Raw genomic sequence first — 8,822 nt, forward strand, 5'->3', positions numbered from 1 at the left:
TAAGGAGCTGCCTGTGTGAGAGGGAGGCTGTCTTGTTACCCGAGGCAAGAGGACATGATTTTCTGGTAGGAAAGAGGACTTCAACTCCTTCCCCTCTCTCCCAGGGATGCTCAGAGGCCCAGGGAAGAAGCCTTCCCATGGGCGTGTCCTGCAACCCTCTGTGTGCACCACTTTGTGCTCCAGTAGTGGCCTTAGCCGTGGCCACCTGCCACCAAGATGCCTCCAGTCCTATTAAGGGTGTTATAAAAGCCTCCAGATAATATTAATTTTCACTAATATTTAAAGTTTAAGCAACAGGGCCTGTGTATAAACCCCCCTCCTCTCACAGAGCAGGTTGCTGTATTTCTCAAAAGACAGAAATTATTGCTCTAGTCCATTTTGGGTTTGTATGGATCCTACTTTGAAGCTACTTCTCATAATGGCATCATGTCAAATAATCCCTCACAGTCCCCAGACTGCCCGGAACTTTGGCCAGCCGTAGTGCGACAAGAGTATTGGAACACATTCGGAATAGAATTACACAGCCTTCGTACAGAAAAGCTTCCCGAACAGGTAACCTGAGTAGGTGATATTTTTAGAAATACTAGCCTGTTCTCAGAACCAACCAGATCTCTCTGTTTATGTGCCTATTGCAGAAAGAACTGACGTTGGGAACAGATGCTTTAGTTTTGACAGAGGGAAAGCGACCACTCCCTTCCCACACACACTTTCGCACAGACGCGTGCCTACGTGTACACCTCCACACGGTCCCTAAAGCAAATCCAAGAACAGTCAGGAAATTTCAAGAAAATTGAAAGCAAGTTCAGTCAGTTTGCCACAACTAAGCATGATTTTCAGTATGTAAAAAGGATGGCTTTGGAAATAACTGATTTGGGGTATTTCTCCTTGACACCCTCAATATATACAGCAATACGATAGCATCGCCGTGGCCTTCTTTGGAGTAGGGGGACAATTTCAGTGACTGTTCCCAGGAGCACAGCTCCTCCCCAGCACGCCACCTAATCACACGGAGAGCTGTGGGCCTCGCCATCTGCTTATTCAGAGCGTGTCGCAGATAAACACCCCGTCTCCAGTCCCTCTTGGCGCCTAGCTCACTGTGGAAGTGGCCATTATCGCAGCCTAACATGATGAAAGGACAGTCAGTTTTTCTTAAAATTTTAAGAGTCACTTCCATTAATGTAGCTGCAACTGTTAGACTAGTAGATTCTTAGCTCTAATTGAATCCCTGAGCTTAAAGTCCACAGGACTGTCTTTATCTTTAACAATTTAAGGTTCCCCAAACTGAATACCACAGGAGAAAATCATATAACCAAGCGTAGTGGCTGTGTTTTAAATTCGGAATCTCAAGCCTCAAATGAGAACTCAATACAGCCAACAATTCTAGTCTTTTCTCGAGTGCACTCTGTCCCACTTCCCCAGGCGGCTATTTCCCAGCTCCCTTGCCTCGAACCTTCCACGCCTCCCCCTCTCCTCGCTCTGAGCTGGCAATTTCACCCCATACTTCAATCAGAAAATAGAAATCAAGCACCGATCATTCATGTCGCCACCCCAGGTCCACACCTCACTTTATTGTTCTTCCTTCCTCCCGAGCACCGAAGACTCCTGTCGCTGCAGGCAGGCTCTCCGCGTCGGCTCTGGACTTCTTCCTTGTCGCTGCTCATGGATTTCCCTGCTTCAGCCATTCTCCATGTCTCCTGCATCATCCACCTCCCACGTTTTGATGGAAAATGCCCACTCCGGCTGCTTCTTTGCTGAGATAAAACAGGCAAAGCGAACATCTCGTCTCCACATGCCCACCCGGCCCCTCTACAGCCAAGTAAATCCTCTCAGGAGTTGTCTACAGGAACGGTCTCCACTTCCTCACCCCCAATATATTCTCAACACACCGCTTTGTCTGCTTAATCCCAACCCCACTGAAACTGTCCTTGTCAAGGTGGCCTATGATCTTGTCACCAAACCCAGTGGACACCTTTCTGGACCTTTCAGCAGTGCTTCAGATACAGATGTTCCCTCCCTCCGTCTTGCCTTCTCTCGCCTGGTTTTCCCTCAAGGTTTGCCTCCACTGCACCACATACTTTTCCCTTTCACTGGCTTCTCCTCCCCTGGCTGAGCTCAGGGATTAACCCTGATCTCACCTCTCCCTCGCGTGGCATCTATTTACATGCATTTCAAAATCAACTTTATGCTGGTGATTTCAAATTGTGTATCTTCAGCCTAGACCTCTCCTCTGAAGTCGAGACTTGTGAGTCCACCTGTCCAATTGTTCTCACTCATATTTAAACTATGTCAATGACAGAACTCTTGATAGTTCCTCTCGAAACTGTACCCTACTCCTCTCACCCCTACCCAGGCTTCTGTTTGGGTACGTAATAACGACAGCTAACATTTAACAATGCTTACTGTTTGCCAGTAAGCAAGCCAGCTACTGCATAACCTTGGTGCTCACAACATTCCTGTGGGGTAGATATTTGTATTGGTGGTTGAGTATTCCAAATCTCAAAATCTGAAATCTGTAATGCCCCCAAATCTGAAAAATTTTGAGTGCTGACAAGACACTCAAAGGAAATGCTCTTTGGAGCATTTTGAATTTCAGATTTTCAGATTTGGGGTGTTCAAACAGTAAATATAATGCAAATATTCCAAAATCAAAAAAAAAAAAATCTGAAACACTTCCTGTCCCCAGTATTTCAGATAGGGGATACTCAACCTGTGTTCCCATTTTACAGAGGAGAAAAACTTTTTCTCATGAGATCTAAAAAAAAAAAGAAAAGAAAAGAAAAAGAGGAGAAAACCAAGACACAGAGAGATTAGTTTTGCCAAGGTCAAGTGACAACTAAGAATTTCAGATGGGATTAGGACTCAGACAGTCTGGCTCCAGGCCAGTGTTTTTATCAATATATCATAGTGTCCTCATCCCAGAAACCTGAAAGTCTTATCAATTCTTCTTTTTCTCACACCCCACATCTAATTTATCAGCAGCATTTACCTGGTTGACTCTAGCTCTAAAATATGTCGTGAACCTGTCCACTTCTCTCCATATACGCTGCCGCCATTCTGGTCTCCTTAGCCCACTGTACGGCCTCCAACCTGCTTTCCCTCTGCCACATTTTCCGCCTTTGTTCCATGCACCACAGACGGGCAAATGTACGTTAAAATGGGAGCGATGTGACACCACTCTCCAGTTCAAAAACCGTCAAAGGCATTCTGCCGCAGTTACACTGACGTCGAACATCCTCACCAGGGCCTGCAGGGCCCACCATTCCCCTCCAACTTCGCGGCAAGCCACTCTTCCCTAACTCAGGGCACCTTACCCCCGCTGGCCTCTTCGCACTGCCAGACTCGGCGTCTCCCTGTCACTCAGGGACTTGGCCCTATCCCCTTTCTCCAGAGTGCCCACCTTCAGATCACCGCACAGAGAGCCTCTCTTCCTAAAGCAGGGTCCCTGAGGGTGCCCTGCCTTACCGGCTTACCACCATTAATTTGCTTGCCATTTTCTTGTTTTCTAAAAAATTTGTCCTCCCTGCTCCATGGGGTCTGAACCAAGTCTGTCTGTTCTTCATGATGTTGCCAGTGAGGCCATTCAATCAATCCTAACACACTGACTCCATGTGAGTTGTATTTAACTCAGGCTAGTTTTGAGCCCAGGGCCTCATGAAGCAAAACCCTGCAGTTGGTTCATGAAAATCTTCTTGATGTTCTTATTGTTACAATTAATATTGACAACTTAGTTCTAAAAACGTGGATTATTTGCATATAACTCAGGCACAGAAAACAATAAAAAATAACAAATTAGAAAGGACTATTTTGTTTTAATAAAACACTGTGGGCCCCAGGGAAATTTTTTTTTCTAGTATGGCAGTCAATGTGTTAATTAATTAATGTGCTGACTATAGTTTCTTTAAGTCTCTTAAGTGGGACAAGAATCCCAAAATTCAAGGTTCAGTTGTTTCTAAAGGGAAACTGTGATTTTTGTGAGTCACAAAAAATTTACAAATATTCACTCCAGAAAGACCTGAAAGTAAGGGGTTGGGTGGCAGGGGGGCGATTTCCTTGGACAAACAGAAATGGTAAATTGTTAAGAGAAGCTTAGTTTGGCAGAAATAATAGAATTTTGTGGTCACTCCACCTATCAGCTAATGGAGCATGCTAAACCTCTTTGACCCATGAAGTGAATAAGAAATTCAATTTAATAAAATATTTAAAATCCTGGTCAAAAGAATCAAGATCAAAAACTCTCTGTAATATAGGAACAATATGGAGAATTAAATTACATACTACGGAAAAAAATGTAAATGCATCACCTGAACTGTCAGACTTTCCCAAGAAAAGAATTAAATTGACTTCGTCCCTGATGTTTTAGAGAGTCTCACAGAGAACAAGAGCATTTGCTGCAACTTCTCAAGACCTCCGGCTTATACCTTCTGATGGCAGCAAGGACAGCACTGAGGAAAGCCTGGGTTCTGCAATGACTTGTCCAGTGGTGTATTCTCCGGGCCAGTAAATTCAACCGCCACAGCATAGAGACACAATTTGATACTTTCAGCTACCGAACTAACCATATCTTGGCCTGATGCCACCTTATTTATTTGCTCCATTCCAGCCTTTCAGTTACGAGGTTGTGCTTTACACCTCATACCCCAAACACTCCATGCGTTCATTCATTCATTCATTCATTAATTCAACAAGTGCATCTCGAGAGCCCACCGTATGCCAGGTGCTGTTCCAGGGGCTGGGGCTAGAGCAAGCGGCAGGGAACAAAACCCACAAGGCCTGGCTCTCGCGGAGCTTTCAATACACAGGGGGTGAGGGATGATGCACGTTCACAGCCTAAGAAACTGGGAGGTACGTGAAGGAAAGCAAACAGGGTAATGAGATCAAAGAGTGAGTGGGACCACATCGGGTAAGAATGGGGAGCGGAGGGTGGAGCAGAAACTCTGGGGTGGACAGAGGTCTCTCCGGAAAGGTGGCGCTGCATCTGAGGACGAGCACCGCCCGGCAGAGAAGAGCGCGAGTGGCCCACGGCCCAAGGTCGGGGTGGCCGAGCGGAGCGGGTGGTGTGCGGTGGGCCTGGGGAAGGGAGAGCCAGGCCTCGGGGCACCGAGGAGCCGGTATGTTCCACTTGCCCGTCCAGATGCGCCCTCCACCCCCGTGCGTGTGCATGGTAGACGGACCTACAGGCACTGCTCGTTCTTTGGCTTCTGTCTGTGTTAAGCCACTGCCCCTACCTCCCCAACTGTGCAGGGAGCAGAGGATAGGAAAAGAACGAGTGCCACTGTAGACAGGCTGTGACTCTCCGTGGAAGGTCAAAACACCCATCGGGGGCCCTTTTCACACAATTCTCTCTCTGGGTTCCTGTCATTGCTCCCTCTGCTTTCCTCTTCAGATCTGGGGTATTAATGGCTCTGCCCCCTTAATACCCCTTAGGGGGGCCACGCCATCCTTAGTAGCCTTTGGGAAACACTGCCCATGTCCTCCTGGAAATTCTCATCAAACACCCAGCCTGGAAGTGCTATTCCTGCCAGAACCTTGACTGACAGATTTTATTCTAAACACACTTTACCAGGCCACTCTCTCACTTTTAGCAGTTACCTTTTGCTGCCTCCTTAGCCTTGGTGAGCTACTTGCTGGAAGTTGGTTCCTGTAAGCGGCATGTAACTCCATATAACATTACCTTTGGAATTTTTAGAAGTTTCTGGGTCGATTAAATGTCATCCAGCTCCCATGGTTCCCTTTCTTTGCACAAAGCTTCCCTGAGATCAGAGCTCTCTTTAGGGTGATGCAAGTCATACCAATAAAATGATTCAGGATAGAATTTTGAAACTGAAGAGCATGAGGTATAAAAATACCACTGGATTTGTAGTTCAAGTTTAACTGTGTGAAATCAGTTTTCTCCTCCTTAAGATAGTAATGATAATAATGCGTGTGGATGAACTTACTCATCAACACCGTAGTCACACCGAAGCACTGAAGGGACTAATTGGGCCACAGTGAGTAACTCCGCTTCATTCTGAGAAAGACCCAGTCAGTACGAGCAGATCACATCAGCGCTGAGTTCTCTGCTTCACTGATTCTGAGACACAGAATATAAACAAAATGCAGGAAGATTCTTGTTTTGGTCATTCCTTAAAACTGCAAGGCCGCCACAAATGTTAAAACACATAGATTATTATATTATCCAGCTTGGACAGTCATAACAAAAATACCACAAACTGAGTGTCTTGAACAACAGAAGTTTCTTTCTCACAGCTCTGGAGGCTGGAAAGTCTGAGATCAGGGTGTGGGCAGGGTCTCGCTCCTGGTGAGCTCTCTCCTCGCGGCTTGAAGACAGCAGTCTCCTCGCTGTGTCTCACATGGCAGAGAGAGAGCTGTGGGGTCTCTTCCTCTTTCTCTAAGAGCACCAGCCCCGTGGGATTAGGGGCCCACCCTTTGACCTCATCTTAACCTTTATCATCTCCTCATAGGCCCTACATCCAAATACAGTCACATTGCGGGTTAGGGCTTCAGGGGTGATTCAGATACTCAGTCCACAATGGTTACCTGGACCAAACTACATGATAATCATTGCCCCAACACCATCTATTTTTCTCAGGAATAGGAACACAGATGATTTGGAATTCCATTAGATTCAAAGTACTTTTCCTCTGCAATATATAATAATTCATGCCACAGATTATAATTAGAAATATTGTGTTAGGTTTAGTAATAATTTATATGAATAAAAAAAGAGCCATTGTCCACTTTATGCAACTACCCTATGTCTGAAAATCTAAATCCCAGGATTGCCATGGCTTTGCTAAAATGTTAACCAGAAATCTTGACCAGTAGGAGAAATATGTTTGCCTTGTTTTTCTGTCACACACATTCATGTTTTAGTAAGGAACTAAATTTTTTTAGCAGTTAAAAAAAGGCAATAAGCTTGAGAATTTATGTGTACAATAGAATACTTCACAGCAGTTTTTAAATTAACCAGATCTAAATGTTTCAACATGAATAAATCTTAAAAGCAGATATATCCCACATAACCAAAATTATTTAAAAAATTAAACAAACAAAAGTCAATGCCTTTCGATACTGCAACTTCTTTAAAAATGAACTTATTTCTGCCTTTCTGAATAAGAATGAAATCAAACAAAACAAACAAGCCCGTGCTGCCTCATCTGTCTGTGGCCACATACCCTCATTTAGACTAATCTTTTACATTTTTTTCTGTTCCTTTCAGAAAAGGTAAAGACAGTAACATTCAATAATTAAAACATTCATCACAGAGAACTGCCAGCAGCATGAAAAGAGAATCATGCAACTTTCACAATACAAAATTCTCCGTTTTAAGGAGATTTATGTATAAGGCTTTGTAGTTCGGTATGAACTAGCATTTATTTTATACTGACTATGTGCCAGATATTATAGTAGGTGCTTTTGTCTTCAATTTATATTTCCCTTTACAACAACTCATCAGATATTGACACATTTTGCAACTCAAAAGGTTGAGGCGCACATACACAAAAAGAATGCTTTTTAGGAGACCCACAGTTACAGAGGCATCACACAGATTTCCAAATTGAAAGAGCCTTATTGTCATCATTGCCCTAAAAGATAGGGTTACGACAGTAAAGTAACCCAGGTCCTTGGGGAAACCTAATGAAACAGCCTTTCTCCTCTGCCCAACTTTCCTGCCTTCCCTCCCTGGGGCACCACTGCCCACCGGGCAGAGCAGCAAATTAAGTCAGAGCCTCAGGGTGACACACAACTTCTAAGCCACAGACATTCAACAGTTAGTCTTCTGTATCCAGCAACACTAACTTGTCCAAGAGCAGGGATTTCATAGGAACCCTGTAATCATCAGTTAGGCAAGAAAAATAAAACTCATGTTGACTGTTTGCTGGGGAATAACATCACCATTGAAAAGTAACTGATGTGAAGAATGTTCCACTACATCATGGAAAGGAGGGGCGGGTGCTCCTGAAACCTAGCAAACCAAAACCTTAAATCACTCCTTAGTTTAACACTCATTATTTGCCTCATCAAAGGTCGTTGCCATCGTAAAAATTTGTTTCTTAAAACTCAAATCCCATGTTGCAAGACAGAAGATCAAAGAGCTTTCCGAAGTGGTTGAGATTGGAAAATTCCTTCTTCCATTTCTTGCATCAAAAACAGGTGCAGCAAGAAAAGCGGCATCTCAGTGCCTTTGGGACTTTATGAAGGTAGACAACCCCGGTGGGGGAGGTACTGCAGACGTCTCCTCTGTCAGGGAGAATAACCTCCCTGCCCAGGTAGGTGGAGCCCAACTACAGCAGAGGATGATATGTGGAAAGCATTACTCTGAAGGAGGGAAAACTAATTCACCCTGTCACCTTTCTTCTTCGAGGAAGGCTGGCAATTTGAGAACCTGTGTCTAGATCCATTTTCTATGTGAAAAGGAAGACTTTTGCAATAAAAGGGGCATTTTGTCATCTTTTAACAAGATGTCCATTTTATTTTTAGAAATACGCAAAAGATAAGCGAAGACAGGAGACCTTCCACCAGGTCCTTTTCTGTTCGGTGAGGCCAAAAAATAAGACTTAAAATTATATCAGTACACACTGGTCCCCTGTAGTTAAAAATACACGTGGTTCTTGGGGTTTTTGAAAAGCAACACTGAGCAGTCCTACTATGAATATTATTTAGTATAAGACTCAGGTATAGGGAGATTTAGATTTTTCCAAAAAATCCTACACTATTTGGAGAAGCATTTATGGTGATTGCTACATGCAATAGCTTGTTTTAATTCATTCTTTCAATTTTAAAAGCCACAGAAATATATCAGAAATGGCCAAATCATGAAT

Source organism: Propithecus coquereli, unplaced genomic scaffold, assembly GCF_000956105.1.
Source record: "Propithecus coquereli isolate 6110/MARCELLA unplaced genomic scaffold, Pcoq_1.0 Scaffold88, whole genome shotgun sequence".
Lineage (NCBI taxonomy): Eukaryota > Metazoa > Chordata > Mammalia > Primates > Indriidae > Propithecus > Propithecus coquereli.